This window comes from Ambystoma mexicanum, chromosome 8 (assembly GCF_040938575.1).
Source record: "Ambystoma mexicanum isolate Mex_15411 chromosome 8, UKY_AmexF1_1, whole genome shotgun sequence".
NCBI lineage: Eukaryota > Metazoa > Chordata > Amphibia > Caudata > Ambystomatidae > Ambystoma > Ambystoma mexicanum.
Genome location: NC_090929.1, coordinates 211,772,982 through 211,791,330, shown reverse-complemented (window position 1 = coordinate 211,791,330; position 18,349 = coordinate 211,772,982). Strand labels below are relative to the sequence as shown.

The window sequence follows — 18,349 nt, the reverse complement described above, 5'->3', positions numbered from 1 at the left end:
TGCACAACTTAAATGATTTTTGACAAGGAGATGTGGATACACTTGATCAGCAAAGAACCAATCAATAAAACTTTATTTTGGTAGACTGACAAATCTCTTGGGTCATTTCAACAATACATACATAGAATAACACGATACAGATGAAATTGATACAACCGATTCATATGACAACACAAAAGTAGATCACTTAAACACAACACCCAGTCAAAAAACAGTCATGTACACATCGATAATCATAACAAGCCATTAAGCCTGGCCAACAGATGAAAACTACAAATACATACAAAATGCCTTACCCGAGGCCAATCAACCATGAAACGAATTATTCCATTAATTTGCAGGAAATATATGTTGCATAAACCTGCGCCAACCCCAGACGTCTGCCTAAAGTCCTAAACGTCCAGAGTTTAGACCATCAATGCCACATGCTCCTTTTTTACCCTCATCAGGCTGGGTTGCTATTGAGTGTACGAGGTTGCAGACAAATCCCTCACCGTGGGATTGTAAATCGAACCATGGTTGTACCATTCAGGTTGGTAAAGCCACAGTCAACCATAGCAGTGCTCTGCCAAACACTGAAGCATTATTAGAATTAAGTGTTTGCTATCCCGCTGCCTGAACGGATGTTTAAAATCAACCAGACTTATCAAGATCGCATGCGAGGTTCTTGGGCTAAGCAAGTTTTCGTTACATTTGAAGATTAGTCTAGGCTGCTTAACTCCTCTAATGTAATGCTCTAGCATCTCAAACCTACTCCCAACCAAAATACTACCCTCAACTTGTACATGGTTTCAATACGTACAAGATACGTGAAAGTGAACACACTTCCTGAGGGTATATATTTATTTAGCAATGCATCATGAGCGAATCAAAACGGTCCACTATCACACAAAATATGAATTACGACTATGATAAGTACACATGTTAGTACTGCATCGGGGAGCAATGGTCAAATATCGTACACAGAATTCATATGTATAACAGAAACGTGTATATCACCACACAAGTCGAGGAGAGTAGCAGGATATTTTCCAGGGGAGGGGAGGCGGGTTAAGTGACTAAAGGGTGCCTAAAAAGAAACACAGATGTTCCGGAATCTATATATTTCGTACCTGAAAGTGAGATGAACCTCAATCAAATTTAAGGTAATGGGACAAATCTTAACAGCATAAAGATACGAGATACAGAAAAATGCACCAGTTACAATGTATACTTATGGAACACCTTTCTGTCTCGACACTTTAACTACTCAGAGAGTCAACAGTCTTTCCTGGATGCATCTTACAACACACATACAAATAACTTTCGCAAAATGAAAAGCCCTACACAATTCCACTTTGAAGGGAATATGCGTCACGCACTTAATATACTGCATCATTAGTTACTAGACACATAACGCGATCGGCTGATTCACTTTAGTATACAAACAGCTTACGCAAGATAAAGTACGATTTACTGAAATAAACGGATGACGGTTGATGACAATCGCATAGAAGAGGCATACATTAAGTGACCTGAACAAAATCATCAAATCGAGTGAATAAAAAAAAAAAAGGGCAGAAGCATGCCGGGAACTGGGAGGGCCTGGCGGTAAAACTCACATCTAATGTTACAATCGCCACCACTCTGCTTTAACAGCTGTACATTAAAGTTTCCTTTTCTAAAAGCAGATCTATTGCTAGCCCTCCCACCTGGACAATGACATTCGTTTGGAGGCTACCACTGCCTCCACCACCCCGCCTCTTACGTGTTCAATCAACCTCCAATGCTAAAGCCCTCCTCCTGCTTCTTTTACCCCTCCTCCTCCTCTCATTTTCCCCTTCAAAAGATGGCGGGCAGGGAAGAAAAAAAATTCCCTCCTGTGAGCAAGGCTCTTCCTGCAGCCCGGGAGCCTAGCACAGGGAGCCCTCAATAAGCAGGTGGTCAGCTGACCCCCACACTCATTAAGAGGCTGGGTGGGAGCACTGGCGACCATACCCCCCGGGGTGGAAAGCTGGAAAGAGCATGCCACTGCAGGCAGCGAACACCCTGCCATCGCCCGCTCTTCGCCACACTGTAGCGAGCGCGCCCGGGTGGCGCTTTGTTACATTGTTGCGGCGCACAAAGGCTGCGTGGGCATAGCGTCTAGGGTACCGCACCACTGTGAGCAGTGACTTAACGTTGCACGGAATCCCGCCCGCTGCCCTCCACCCACCGGCAGTATGTAAAACACCACATATTACTTGCACCCCGGCCGCTCCCGCGCCGTGCGCCTCAAGCTCCCTCCAGTAGCTCTTCTTTTTATCCTCGCCGAGGCAGCATAACAGATACGTTTCCCCCAACCGCCACGGTGCGCCTGCGCAACCATAGGCCCTAGGAATGATGGGAGTTGAAGTTTTACACCGATGATTGACGAAAAATCACGATTCGAACCTGTGGGCTCAGTAACTACAAGTCCCAGGCTCTATTGAGTTTCTCTTTGCTCCTTTGGTAAATGGGCCTAAGAGCTGTAGAAGGGTGGCTAGTAAAGTAAAATGGGGCTGGAGACGCCATTTACGCTGGGCGGCTAGAGATAGTGCGGGCTGTGCTCCCTTTTGTGTGGGCACAGTCAGAGCGGTCTAGAGGAAACAGCTCGGTTTAAAACGCGCCCCGTGGCCAGGCCCTTCTGGGGTATGCGCTTCTAGCCTCCAATAAAAGTAAAAGCAGGCGGGCCTTAAAGCGCCAGTGGGATGGCGGAATACAGGAAAAGGTATTGCGCATGCTGGAGCCCTTTTTAGCCATAGAAACTTTTGTTTCTGATTCCACATGGAGGCGAACGAGATGAATAATCTCCACGAACAGAATAAAATGCCGCAATGAGCTCCAAATTAAAGGATAGAATCATCGAAGGCAATAAAAACACAACTTTTGGGATTCCTTTTTTCTTTTTGTTTAGGGTTATAATTATTGTGCTGTCCCCTCCAAACCACACCCATAAATAAATGTAAAACCTAACAATTACTGAGGTTATACCTAATGTTACATGTTTTCACGCTCCGTGGACCGAACTACAGTGTGTACATTTTTTTGTGCTGCTCCAAACCATCACTGTTGTAGTTTTAAAGGGCCGACCCCGGTCTGCGGCATATTCTATATAGACTGTTTCCTAGGTGAGCAAAAGTTAAGTAAAGTTGAGGGGAATGGGCCCGGTGGTAGCACTGTCAGTTTAAAGTATTACCATTTAAAAAAAAAAAACTCTTTGTGGGGACATCACGGGAGCGCGAGATCTCGAGGCAACAAGATCTTGCGAGCCCGCGCTCCACGGGAGAACGTTGCTGTCACAATTGGCGGAGCGCCAGACCAAGTGGTCGGGTGACAGCGCTGCTCCTGTTGAGGAGCCATTATAGTTGAGACTCACAGAAGGCTCGGAGCCCAGCTTCCAGGGCATAAGTCCAATGCCACAGGAGGCCACATGGGGGCCCTGGAAGCCTACAGCGTGCCATCCATGAGCACACCCTGCTTCCAGTGAAGTAACTCGGAGGCCCAGATAAGAACTGTAAGTAAACCCCCCTACCCTGCCTAAGGACAAGTTATGCCCACCAGTTTGTCTTGTCAATAAAGACAGTTAGAACCCACCTAAGTGTCCTGTCGTCCTTAGAGCCCACTACATAATTGGCGACAAGGTTACCTAAAGACCCACGGGCCCACCATGCAAGGTGCCACACCGCCCCCTGCGTTTCTCCCGTCACCTGGGACCCCGGCAATTCCGTGGATGCAATGGGAGCCCCTTTTCTCCACGTATCTGGAGGCTGTGGGCGGCACAGGATATGCCCCCGCCAGGGAGAAGGCAATGCTGCTGAACGCAATGTGTGTTTTTATAGGTCAGTGCATTTTTGCCAGCTTAACAGCCATACCAGTAGTCAATGACGACGTCTACAAAGAAGCGACCCGATGCATTGTGAAGAGGTTCACCAATAGGGAGAACGTGGTACTACACACACTGAGGTTCTACACCCGTAAACAAGAAGGGAGCGAACCCGTGGATGACTATATCACCAGGATGAGGGAGCTTGCCTCTCTTTGTGCGTTCGGCGAAAACGCAGAACCAGTTATCTGCAACATGCTGGTCGTTCACACCAACTCCAGGAAAGTGCAGGACAAGTTCATCCAAGAAAAACGATGTGACCCTCGACAAGGCCATCCAAATTGCCAGGGCAGAGGAAGAAACCTCCAGCAGGCGCAAAGAATTGGGAAGCCACCTACCGGTACCCAAACTTGCGGCGCTGCAATGGAGAGGGCGCAGAGACAAGCAATCCCGCGACAGCCCCAGACAAAAGGATCTGCCGAAATGTTATAGATGCGCCAGTACCAAGCACATGGCGAATGATCATGACTGCCCCGCCAGGAATAAGGAGTGCGCAAAGTACGGACGCATTGGTCACCTGGCCCCGGCATGTACGTGGCGGGAGAAAACCATTTCCTGCGTTGATGACGACCGCGCTTCAAGCGATGATGACGTGCTACAGGACAGACCCATGGTCATCATGGTCAACCCCCCCACGCCAGGAGAGAAAAGCCCCACTGCAACATTAAAGTGGACGGAATGGAAACACGTGTCATGGCAGATTCAGGATCAGACCTCACAATCCTCCCCATCGACACGTGTAAGGAAATGATGGGACAAGCACAAGTGGAAATCAGAACGACGAGACAAAAACCGACGGTCTTCGGAGGTGCAACTTTCAACCTGCTGGGCTACATCAGAGCCCGAATTGATTTCAAAGGGAGGTCTACCACCACCAAAGTGTACTTCTCACCCAAAGGCCCAGCCGTGCTTGGATAAGATGATCAACACAGACTCAGTATTAAACTGGATCTCAGCACTCCGGAACAGGTACTCATGGTCTCCTCAGGAGCAGCTCAGAATTTCAAGGAGATGTTCCCTAGCCTGTTTTCCGAGAACCCAGGGAAAGTGAGAGACTTTGTCCACAAGATTTGGTTGAAATCCAATGCGGTACCGGTGAAACACAAAGTTAGAGCAGTACCTGCCACGGCGAGACCGGCATTAGATGCCCACCTTCGGAAAATGGTCGAAGAAGGAACCATAGAGACTGTGGAATCTTCTGAGTGGTTAAGTCCAGTGGTTCTAGTTAAAAAGAAATCCAGCAACGACCTCAGGATATGCATCGACCTGAGAAGCCTGAATCTAGAGGTTGTCACCAATAGCTTCCCGCTCCCCAGCATCAGCGAAATTGTCCTTATGATGAGAGTCGGCAATCTTCTCGAAGCTGGACATGCGTGACGCCTATCACCAGATTCCTCTACACAAGTCTTCACGCCCCCTGACGGCGTTCATCACTCCGTTCGGTACCTTTCCATATACCCGCATGCCTTTTGGGTCGTCTTCAGCAGTGTCCGCATTCCAGAGGATGAGGAACTCCCTACTTAAAGGACTCACAAATGTTTCATTATTTCAGGACGACATCCTCGTGTACGCCAAGGACAACGAGACCCATGGCAGAGCACTCAAGGCAGTCCTGAGCAAGCTTCAAGAGGCAGGCGTTCATCTACGCCATGAGAAATGCGTTTTTGGAGCGAGCAAGGTAGAATACCTTGGGTACTACATTTCTAGCGAAGGGGTGAGCCCCAAGAAGAACCTTATGGAGGCCATAACAGACGCCCTGGCCCCGATGTCCAGAGAAGAACTACGCTTGTTCCTGGTCCTAGCCGAGTACTATGCTAAATTCGTCCCAAGGTTCTCCGAAACCACACCTCCCCAAGAGTGCTCCTGCAGCCCTGCCCTGTTTCCAGATCAAGGCAGACCGCAGAGAGAGAAAAGGAAACCCAGCAAGTTTGCAGACTTTGTCATGGAATGATCATCCATCCTTTTCCTAGCAAAGGAGGTGTGTGGGGACATCACGTGATCGCGGTAGCGTGATCTCACGAGATCTCGAGGCAATGAGATCTCGTGAGCCCGCGCTCCACGGGAGAACGTTGCAGCCACAATTGGTGGAGCGCCAGACCAAGTGGTCATGTGACAGCGCTGCTCCTGTTGAGGAGCCATTATAGTTGAGGCTCACAGAAGGCTCTGAGCCCAGCTTCCAGGGCATAAGTCCAATGCCACAGGAGGCCACATGGGAGCCCTGGAAGCCTACAGCGTGCCATCCATGAGCACACTCTGCCTCCAGTGAAGTAACCGAGAGGCCCAGACAAGAACTGTGAGTAAACCCCCCTACCCTGCCTAAGGACAAGGTATGCCCACCAGTTTGTCTTGTCAATAAAGACAGTTAGAACCCAGCTAAGCATCCTGTCGTCCTTAGAGGCCACTACACTCTTGTTTCCATCATTCGTTTAACCACTCCCAACGCCCAATTTACATCCAAAGTCAAGAAGTCAGTAAATTCATTGTGCCATCATTATGCTCGAAAATGCAGATGGTCAGCAGTTAGTCTCCAAGCTCCCTTTTTCTTTGTATGAAAAGTTTGATTTTCGGAACCATGGTGGCGAAAGTAAGTGGACAGCCAAATCGGCAAGGCTTCCACTAAAAATGCAGCCTAATATCTTCAACCATGCGAAATAGGAAGTAAATATTTGATGGAATTGAAAAATCCACATTGCGCTAATGATAAGTTCTATCAATTCTACACCGTAATGAGTATCAAAATGACCCTGACATACCCACGAACTATAGACCCATTACCACCATCCCATTCTTACTAAAAATTCTTGATAGAGTGGCCTATTTACAAATCCAGGATTACCTCGAGACAAATCATTTACTAGGAACTCGCCAATCTGGCTTTCGACCACAACACGGGACAGAAACGGCCCTTGTTGACCTCAAATGCCAGATAGACGAACTCAAAGATAAAGGTAAGGCTGCCATCCTTCTTCTCCTAGACCTCTCTGCTGCCTTTGACCTGGTCGACCACAAAATCCTGTGCAACCATCTGTCATCGGCAGCACACTTCTCCCACTCTGCGGTCACATGGATCCAATCCTTCCTGGACAATAGGACTATGCGGGTCTTCTCACCCCTAGCAGCGGCTGACCCTATCCCTATTACCTGCGGTGTCCCACAACGATCTTGTGTCTCACCTACTTTGTACAATATATTTACAAAGCCCCTATTCGACAAGCTGGACAATCTGGGTGTCGCCTACACAAACTACGCAGATGACACCCAGATACTCCTCACTCTATCCGGTAACTACAACGTGGACGCCAAATGGATCAATGAAGTCTTCTCCATCATTCAGGCATGGATGGCCACACATGGGCTCTGCCTGAATGATGATAAGACCGAACTGCTTCTTGTCGGCTCACCTAACACCATCCGTAAACTCTGTCCCGGTTACACCAGCTTTACCATTGACATCAACACCATACCCATCGCCAAAAGTGTAAAAACCCTTGGTTTCCATTTAGACATGAATACCAACCTAGCCAAACAAGTTAATATGACTGCCTCAGCCACTGCCTATACTGGTAAATTAATTAGGGCCTGCAGACCATTGATCTCCCCCAACAACTGCCTTACTTTAGCCAGAGCACTCATTCAATCCAAACTGGACTACTGTAATAGCCTCTATGTAGGTGCCAATAAAACAGTAATCAATAAATTGCAAGTCTTACAAAATAACGCACTCCGTGCAGCCCTAAATCTTCCCAGAAGAGAACATATCTCCACCACAAGAATTGCTTGTAAATGGCTCTCCATCCAACAAAAAATAGACTTAAAAACCATATGCCTTACATACAAAGCTCTTAACCACTTAGCCCCGCCCTATCTCACTAACAAATTCACATTAAGACAGAACACTAGAACCACTAGATCGTCTAACACACTACAACTGATGGTGCCCAAATATTCCCTCAAAAGAGCTGGTGGATCCAGCTTCCCAGCTCTGGCCTCACAACTTTGGAACACCATTCCACTGGATATCAAATCCACAACTTCCTTCCAACCCTTCAGAACTAAGGTCATTTCCTGGTTACTCAACAAATAACCAACCATGTATGTATGCATACCCAATGCTCAAATGTTTCTTATTGTGTTTGCCTATCACTATCTATGCACTAACTGCCTTCTTGTCAACCTTTATATGCCAGATTATTGTTGTACTATTGCTCCCTACTGTTGCCTGTAACCTGGTGCTCAAAGCGCACCTATACCCCTGGGTCAAGAGCGCTATACAAATAAACAAACAAACAAAAAGCATCTTTATATTTTTTGAACAAATGAGGGATTAAGGAATATTCGCCACAAACCAGGCTATTGTGATGTGTTGCTTTAAAAACACACTTGACAGAGTTATGCCACTCCATCACGTGCAATAAAGGGGGTGTTCCCGCAACGTGCTTCAGTGCACGAGCGGAGCCCGGACGGATACCAAGGTCTCTCGAGTCTTCTGTGGGGTCCAAGGCTAATGCCGTGCGTGGCCTGCCAACAGGGGGGTGGCCACCCAACAATGGCGAGAAGGGGGTCATCGGTATGAGTGACCCGACGATTGGTCCATACGGCAGTGATCCCACACATAACCACAGTGGGCAGTGCTCAAGGGAGAGCCGTTCACCGGCCGCTGAGCCGACTTGTGCATCACAGTGAGATATATCATATAATGTGAACACACAGAGGTTGTGGCTCCCTAGGGGAGTGCACATGCGCCTCCACAGACAATTTTTGGAGAATCGGAGAATCCACGGACACACTGCATCATTTAAAAAAAAAATCTTCTCAAAAGAAAGTGGATAAGATGGATTTTTTTTTCTCTCTTTTCACAAAGAGGAGGATTCCATCATGCAGCTGTGCTCCAGGTGGCTGTCCTATGAGGATCTGCGTCCGGCCTTCGAGCATTGAGGACTAGTGTGTGCACATGTTCTCTGGGTTGCGGCCCCTGTCATAAAAGGCGCCCAGCACACACTTTGGCCCACTTGAACAAACGAGATGGAAGACAATCAACGAAATGTGACTGGAGATGTTGGTGCAACCGAGGTGAGAGCACAAACGCCATGCCAACAAGAGTCGCTGGCCCCAATGCCAGAGTTTGATGTCTCAGGGGCACCTTCTAGTCTGGGACCGAGGTGGAACATGTGGATCGACCGCCTTGAGATGTATTTTAGGGCCACTGGGGAAACCCACAATGAGGCCAAGGTATCAACTCTCATCTATGCAGCTGGACCCGCGGTCCATAAAATGTTCAAGACGCCACAACGAGTCGATGAGTCTTATGCAGCTGGGAAAAACGTACGAAGGGAAATCTTCATGCCCCTTGTGAATATGGATTATGAAAGATTAATCATGTGCAATGCCAAGCAAAAGGACGACGAACACTTGGACACGTTCAATGGCTGACTACGGCATCTTTCATCCACATCTGCATGGTACAATGAAGGGGGGATGATAACGTAACCAATTGTTTCTAGGTTGTGCATCCGGTAAGCTATGACGTCAAGTGCTAAGGGAGCCTGGCTTGGCGTTAGCACAGATACTCAAGCTGGGCAGATCATATGAAGTGGCACAGACACATCTCTAAAATAGATGCTGCTATATTCACACTAAAGGCCAATGATGTTTGTGCCGTATACCTACAGAGACAGAAGATAGATATTGCCTTATTGCAAGAGGCGCTGATCAGGAGGAAATGGAAGGGAACTGTGGTGGGTTCGCCATATTCGGCTTATGACAGGGGAGTGATCATCTGGGTGGCGCCACACGTCCCGTTTCAGCTGTTACAGACGCTGGTGGAGACGGACGAGAGGATGGTCGTGGTGAGGGGATTGGTGGAAAATAGGGAAATAAGTATTGTAAATACGTATGCCCTGAACCAAAATACTGCAGCATATTTTAAAACGCTGTGTAACAATCTTAGCATGTGTGTGGGGAGTGCAGTGATTTGGGGGGGACTTTAATTGCGTATTAAACCCTAGGGTGGACAGGTCAGATGGGAAAATGGATAGGCCTGCTCCGTCGGCCAAAGCGTTACAGACGCTGCTGAATGATTTTGGGTTGGAAGATGAATGGAGGGCGTGCCATCCTCAAGAGAGGCAATACTCGTATTATTCTGCCCGCAGCAACTACACACAAAGCTGGACTATGTCTTTATCACTCCAGAGATACTGCAGAGATCACACAAGTCGAATATAAAGTGAGGGTCCTCTCGGACCACTTGCCTCTGATCCTTAGATGGCAATGCTGTCCCCCGAGAGCAAGAATTCCGACGTGGTGCCTCAGGGCAGAGGCGCTTAGAGACCCCCTTTTTAGGGAGGACATGAGGGAAGAAATAGTTAGCTACTTTGAGACGAATACGGGCAGTGTGGATTCAGTGGGCACATTGTGGGAGGCTTTCAAAGTTGTGATGAGAGGAGTGGCTATAGCAAAATCTAAAGGATTGCATGGAGGGATCCTGGTGGACCTGCAGGAAACTGGGGGAGAACTGCAAAGGGCACTTAAGGGAGAAAACAGTACCAACCAAGACGGTGATCTGATACTAAGACTGCAGCAAAAGTGCGCAGGGCACTGGGAAATATTGTGTAACCTTAACTACAAAAAGTATATAGAGAGGCAGCATGCGGGAGGAGATAAACCAGGAAGGATTTTGGCATGGCTATATAAGAGTGAAACTCTTAGACCCCCGATTAGATCAATAATAAGGGAAGACGGAAGGGTGGTGGATACCCAAGAGGGAGTTAATCAGGAGTTTGCAAACTATTATGGGCTGCTATATGGAGATGATGGGGAGGATAATCGTGCAATGATAGTGGAAACACTGGAGGACATAGGTGTCATGATGCCTACCTCCAAGGAGCCAGGTCCGACCCAGCAACCCCAGAGGCAGGCATCATTCCCCCCAGGGAAGTGCCAGCGGGCCCAAGCTGGGGCCCTTTGGACACAGTCCTGGCGCCTTAGGCGCCAGGCTCATAAAGCTAGACATGTGTTCAAGTGTTTTAATGTGCACTTACCTGATGCAGACCATGCTGCTACATCCAGGCCCTCTTGAGGCCTGAATGGAACTACTTTACCTGTGGGGCTACTTTCCACCTCGGTGTGGTCGGGGAAGGATACATACCTGATCGGTGGAAGGATACATTCCTGGAACTTCTTCCAAAGCTATTTAAACCACGCCCGATCAGCAACTCACGCTTCGCGTTGTTCTGCTCCTCGCAGCTGGACGCTCACCGTGTCAGCTCCTGCATCTGGACTTCAGCCACGCCTGTCAGCATCCTGGGTCACCTGCTAAGAGAGAATTGGGGAGAGAAAGAAGACCTTACCTGCTAAAGCTGCATCACAGAGACATCACACCAACAATCCTGAAAGGGAAGACATCATTTTTAAAGCATTTCGCTTCGATCGCTGCAGCGCTGCATTTCACTCACCTTTCCTGGGCACCTCCATCTTCAGCAGCGATCATCCGGATCCACAGCCACTTCCCAGAGCCTAGAGAGAAAAAGACAAGAACACAAGGTGAGAGAAGGAAGGGAATAGGAAAAGCTCAGTTTCCTTCTCAGACTTACCTGTTGGGTCATTCCCATTTCATTTCGGGTCCTGCCGCTTCCTGGCATTCCGGACCCCAGCCCCTATGGGGAAAAAAAGACAAAGACATTGAATGAGCGAATGCAGAGACATTACCCGAACGCTCATCCAGAACTTACCTGTCATTTACTGGAACTGCACGTTTCACTTCGGGTCGGCGCCATATCTCCGGCATTCCGAACCCCGGCCCCTAAGGGGAAAAAGACATCAGCGTTAGCGCTTGCTGCAATAAGACAATGAACATTATTATTAAGCTTGAACTTTTGAACTTGCTACAGAACTCTTACAGCGCCTTACCTGAATAGTCAAGCTTATTTGAACTCCCATCAAACCTCAATCCAGTGAAGTAACTGGGTTTCAACGCGCCCCTGCATCAGAAGCAGGATGGAGAACTCATCCTTCCAGACCCTAAGGTGAGACTTCACGGGGAATCGTGGAAGGGTATCGTGGAGGGTTGGAAGGGAGTGGGAGGCTTGAGCATTATTCCGTCAGTAGGTAATACTCCCTTTTCACGCACAGGGGAATATTCCTGCGAGCCAGAGAAGCCAGAGTAGAGGGGCCCTACCTGTCCATCTTCAGAGTCCTGCGCTTCACCATTGAAGAAGCATCAGCACTCGAGGCCAGACCTGCGCCTCTGTGGGAATCAGGTGAGCGTGACAGAACGCGAAGCCTACCCACAATTTCCCACCCGGGCGCTATGGAGACTTCCGAGACAGATCAGCTGGCCAAGCTTTTGGGGGAATTACGGGCAGAAGTGCACTCAGCCCGCCAGGAGACTAACGCTCTCAAAAGAGAACTGATCCTATCCAAGGAAAGAACAGATGACCTGGCCAAAAGGTTATTGCAGGCCCAGGCAGGTCACACTCCTTTACCTAATTCCGGAGGTACTTCCACATCAATGGGTTTGAATAACCCGGTACAAATCAATCTACCTGGACACATGCCTTTGGCCCCGCCTGAACGTTTTACGGGGGATCCCAAGAAATATGCCGTCTTTATGAACCAATGTCGTTTACACTTTCTATGCAGACCCGGGGCCTTCCCTAATGACCAGACCAAGGTAGCCTTTATACTTTCTTACCTCAGTGGCAGTGCTGCCGATTGGTCTATTCCATTGGTAAATCAGGATGATCCCATTCTCCAGAATTTTCAGGGTTTCCAGGCCAGCATGGAAAGATTGTTTGCTCGACACTCTCAAGGACAGGCCCTTGATAACAAACTGCTTTCCTTACGACAAGGTAATCAGGATCTCCTATCCTACGTTGCACCTTTAATAGACTGGTTGTGGAAACGGGATGGCCAGAAAACAAAAGGATCACATTGAGGCCTGCGCGGAGAGCTTAAGGATGTTCTAGCTCAGATAGTAGATCCACCCCAGGTCTGCGCAGACTACATAGACTTGGTGGTTCAACTTGATCACAGACTTCAAAATAGAAAAGCAGATCGGTTCAAGTACGAAACCCGAGTACCGATCAAAACCCACGCTAACTCCAAGAGTACCGACGTATCCAAACCTATGCAAATCGGCGGTGTTAAAGGACCATTAACGCAGAAGGAACGAGAGAGAAGGCGGCAAACGCAACTTTGTCTGTATTGCGGGACTTCCGGTCACTTTCTTCGAAATTGTCCGGTTAAACCACCTAAGAAAGTGGTTGGAGCCACTGATAACGATTTATTGACACCTGATTCGGGAAACGACCTAGCCCGACAAGCGTAGGGGTCCGCTTGCCAAGCTTGAAAACAAACTCTTTGACCTCGCATTCTGTCATGCCAATGGTGCTCGTGGACCCAAAACAGCCTCAGCAGTTGCATGCTATAAAAGCATACATCGACAGTGGAGCTATTGGAAATTACATAGACCGTGAATTGGCTTCCAGGATTAAGCTCCCTCTCCGCCCGAAAGTAACCCAAGATGTCATTACTACAGTAGATGGAACCAAAATAGTCTCAGGGCCTGTAACGCATTCCACTGTTGAAATGACACTGGTGGGTCAGGATGGACATCGGGAAGCAATCGTGTTTGATGTGATCAAGGCCCCACAATTTCAAGTAATTCTTGGAATTCCTTGGTTAGAAACACATAATCCCATAATTGACTGGCGAGCAAAGAAGATAAGTTTTCCTGATTGTGAACCAACTTGTTATCCAAGAAATCCAGTTATGGGTCTAGCCTCAGCAACTTCCACCCATGTACAGCTACCGTCAGAATACCAAGAATTCCAAGACGTTTTTCAGAAGGAACAGGCTAACACGTTACCTCCCCATCGGTCTTATGATTGCCAAATTGATCTGGTACCCAATGCTCAACTACCTTGTAGTAGGATTTATGCTCTTACGGAACCTGAGAACCTGCATTTGCGTCAGTATTTAGATCAGTACCTAGCCAATGGTTTTATTCGCCCGTCCAAGTCTCCTGTCTCCTCAGCTCTGTTCTTCGTGCAGAAAAAAGAGGGCGACCTTAGAACATGTATAGACTATCGCGCCCTAAATCAAATAACGATTAAGAATCGTTATCCTCTGCCCCTGATCCCTGAGCTTATCGACCAGGTGAAAGACGCTTGTGTGTACACCAAGTTAGATCTCCGAGGAGCTTATCACCTGGTGCGTATAAAAGAAGGCGATGAATGGAAGACTGCATTCCGCACCAAATTTGGGCTCTTCGAATATCAGGTGATGCCCTTCGGTTTGTGCAATGCGCCTGCCGCCTTTCAGTACTTTATGAATGATGTTCTTCGGGAACTTATCGATGTCTGTGTCATTGTTTATATTGACGACATCCTGGTGTACTCTTCTTCAGAATCCGATCACAGAAAACATGTTAGGGCAGTTCTTGAGAAATTGCGCCAGCACAGACTATTCACAAAGCTAGAAAAATGCGTTGTTCATACCACAGAAGTTGAGTTTCTCGGATTCATCCTGACACCTCAAGGAGTCCGAATGGACTCGCGAAAGGTGGACGCCATCCTCAAATGGCCATCTCCTAGCTCGGTGAAGGGAGTTCAGAGCATGCTCGGCTTTGCCAATTTCTATCGAAGATTCATCCCGGAATTTTCCCGAACAGTCCAACCCATCACAGCTCTCCTAAAGAAAAACAAACGCTTTGAATGGACTCTTCAGGCCGAACAAGCCTTTCAGGACCTGAAAACCAAATTCACCCCTGCACCTATTGTGAAGCACCCGCACCCAGATCTCCCTTACATTGTGGAAACCGACGCATCCAGTTCGGCCATGGGAGCTGTCCTGTCGCAAAGAGACCCAGAAACTAACCAACTACACCCTGTGGCCTTTTGGTCCAGGAAATTTTCTCCTCCTGAAATTAACTACGCAATTACCGACAAAGAGCTACTGGCTATTAAATCTGCTTTCAAGGCTTGGCGTCACTACCTTCTCGGAGCAAGACACACCATCACCGTAATTACGGACCACAGAAATTTACAGTATTTAAAGACGGCCAAAGCTCAATCTTCACGACAACTCCGATGGGCTCTATTCTTTGCGGAATTTGATTTTGTAATTACCTATCGCCCTGGCTGCAAGAATGGTAAAGCGGACGCCTTATCTCGGATTGGCATGGAAGAACCCAATTCGAGTTTAGAACCTGTGCCAACCATCCCTGAACAAAGAATCTTAGGCCTAACTTCATTGCAAACTATTGAGGACATCCAAACGCAAGTAAAACAACTTCTAGCCTCTTCAGCCTTACTGGAATGGAGTCAAAAGGGTCCTCATTACACCGTTAAGGATGATTTACCCTACTTCCAGGAGCGGTTGTTTCTGCCAAGTAAAGAATTGCAAGAACTTGTTATTGCTCATCATCATGAATCATTAATGGAAGGACACCCTGGTATCGCTAAAACGGAGGAGAAAATCAAACACCACTTCTGGTGGCCTTCTTGGAGAAAAGACAAAGTCTTTTGTATTGTCTTGCAGAATTTGTGCCCAAAACAATGGTCAAAAGAAAAGGCCAGCCGGCCTACTTCAACCCTTGGATATTCCACCGGCACCATGGCACACCTTGTCAATGGACTTTATAACCGACCTGCCTCCTGGTGCTGGTTACAACACTATCCTTGTAATTGTGGATCTATTCTCCAAAATGGCCTACTTTATCCCTTTAAAAGGTTTGCCTTCAGCTTCCACCTTGGCCAAGGAATTTCTGGAGAATATAGTTCGCATACATGGTTTCCCTTCCATATTAGTCTTGGATCGTGGAAGTCAATTTATCTCCCATTTTTGGAAGAAGTGTTGCCAACTAGCACAAATAGATGTGCGGTTATCCACCAGCCACCACCCCCAGACCGACGGACAAACCGAGAGAACCAATCAGACTCTCGAGCAATATCTTCGGTGCATGTTACACCAATCAGAGTTAAATTGGAAAGACATCCTTTGGATCGCAGAATATGCATACAACAATTCAGTGCATTCTGGAACCGGACAAACCCCTTTTTATACTTTGTATGGTCACCATCCTCGGACCTCTGATCTAGATCCACCTCTGACCCTGGAAATGCCCGCAGTAAATCATCTGCATTCCACAATAACCCGAGCCTTCAAAGAAGCTGCAACTCATTTACAGCAAGCCAAGAAAAAGTATAAAGAAAACGCTGATTTGCACCGAAGTAAAACTCCTCCTTACCAAGTAGGAGACCAGGTATGGCTAGCAACGAAACATTTACCCCTCAAGGGCCCGCGAACCTTCAATCCCAGATTCATAGGACCTTATCCCATCAAGGCTATAATCAATCCCGTGGCCTTTAAACTGGATTTACCGTCTAACATGCGTATTCATCCAGTTTTTCATGCATCACTTTTGAAGCCAGTACAACCAGGGACCCGACTGTCCAAGCCTCCAGACCCAGTTCAAATTGAAGGGGAATTAGAATTCGAAGTCAAATACATTTTAGACTTCAAGTTGTTAAAGTCAAAACTCTTCTATCTTGTTGACTGGAAGGGATATGGACCTCAGGAGAGATCGTGGGAGCCTAGTAACCATGTTCACGCACCTCGATTAATACAAAGATTCCACCGGAGATTTCCGAACAAGCCAAAACCCCCGGAGGGAACAACCTTGGGAGGGGCCTTGAGGGGGGGTACTGTCATGATGCCTACCTCCAAGGAGCCAGGTCCGACCCAGCAACCCCAGAGGCAGGCATCATTTCCCCCAGGGAAGTGCCAGCGGGCCCAAGCTGGCGCCTTAGGCGCCAGGCTCATGTTGGACCCCTGTCCTGGCGCCTTAGGCGCCAGGCTCATAAAGCTAGACATGTGTTCAAGTGTTTTAATGTGCACTTACCTGTTGCAGACCATGCTGCTACATCCAGGCCCTCTTGAGGCCTGAATGGAACTACTTTACCTGTGGGGCTACTTTCTACCTGGGTGTGGTCGGGGAAGGATACATACCTGATCGGTGGAAGGATACATTCCTGGAACTTCTTCCAAAGCTATTTAAACCACGCCCGATCAGCAACTCACGCTTCGCGTTTTTCTGCTCCTCGCAGCTGGACGCTCACCGTGTCAGCTCCTGCATCTGGACTTCAGCCACGCCTGTCAGCATCCTGGGTCACCTGCTAAGAGAGAATTGGAGAGAAAGAAGACCTTACCTGCTAAAGCTGCATCACGGAGACATCACACCGACGATCCTGAAAGGGAAGACATCATTTTTAAAGCATTTCGCTTCGATCGCTGCAGCGCTGCATTTCACTCACCTTTCCTGGGCACCTCCATCTTCAGCAGCGATCATCCGGATCCACAGCCACTTCCCAGAGCCTAGAGAGAAAAAGACAAGAACACAAGGTGAGAGAAGGAAGGGAATAGGAAAAGCTCAGTTTCCTTCTAAGACTTACCTGTTGGGTCATTTCCATTTCATTTCGGGTCCTGCCGCTCCCTGGCATTCTGGACCCCGGCCCCTATGGGGAAAAAAGACAAAGACATTGAATGAGCAAATGCAAAGACATTACCCGAACGCTCATCCAGAACCTACCTGTCATTTACTGGAACTGCACGTTTCACTTCGGGTCGGCGCCATATCTCCAGCATTCCAAACCCCGGCCCCTAAGGGGAAAAAGACATAAGCGTTAGCGCTTGCTGCAATAAGACAATGAACATTATTATTAAGCTTGAACTTTTGAACTTGCTACAGAACTCTTACAGCGCCTTACCTGAATAGTCAAGTTTATTTGAACTCCCATCAAACCTCAATCCAGTGAAGTAACTGGGTTTCAACGCGCCCCTGCATCAGAAGCAGGATGGAGAACTCATCCTTCCAGACCCTAAGGTGAGACTTCACAGGGAATCGTGGAAGGGTATCGTGGAGGGTTGGAAGGGAGTGGGAGGCTTGAGCATTATTCCGTCAGTAGGTAATACTCCCTTTTCACGCACAGGGGAATATTCCTGCGAGCCAGAGAAGCCAGAGTAGAGGGGCCCTACATGTCCATCTTCAGAGTCCTGCGCTTCACCATTGAAGAAGCATCAGCACTCGAAGCCAGACCTGCGCCTCCGTGGGAATCAGGTGAGCGTGACAATAGGATTGCCGCAGATCAGTGCTGAGTTAAGAGAGGAGCTGGACGCACCGATTACTTTAGAGGAGCTAGAAGAGGTGGTGAGACAGTTACCAACTAGTAAGACCCCGGGGGCTGATGGACTCCCAAGTGAATTTTATAAAATATTTAAAGATGAGGTGCTCCCCCCGCTGTTAGATATGTTGAATGAGGCGTATGAGCTAGGCAGACTGCCAGAGTCACTCAGAGAAGCGATTATAATACCACTTACCAAACCTAATAAGCCAGGGCATAGCTGCAGTTCTTATAGACCCCTGTCGATGTTAAATCAAGACAGTAAAATTCTGACTGCAGTTTTGGT

General features: G+C 48.0%; 1 protein-coding gene across 7 annotated transcripts in view; it reads right to left on the bottom strand.

The window, feature by feature from the left end:
• The window catches only part of BRD3 (bromodomain containing 3), an 853,641-nt gene extending 851,286 nt beyond the window's left edge, over window positions 1–2,355 (bottom strand). For 4 of the 7 annotated variants that reach the window (XM_069609614.1, XM_069609620.1, XM_069609618.1 and 1 more), the window contains exon 1: window positions 2,223–2,355. The gene's annotated coding sequence lies outside the window, so the exon portion shown is untranslated. Of the gene's footprint in view, window positions 1–1,601; window positions 1,620–2,194 lie in introns of those variants that run through there. The other 3 variants (XM_069609616.1, XM_069609615.1, XM_069609617.1) reach the window with 3 other exon arrangements.
• Window positions 2,356–18,349: the final 15,994 nt, after the last annotated feature.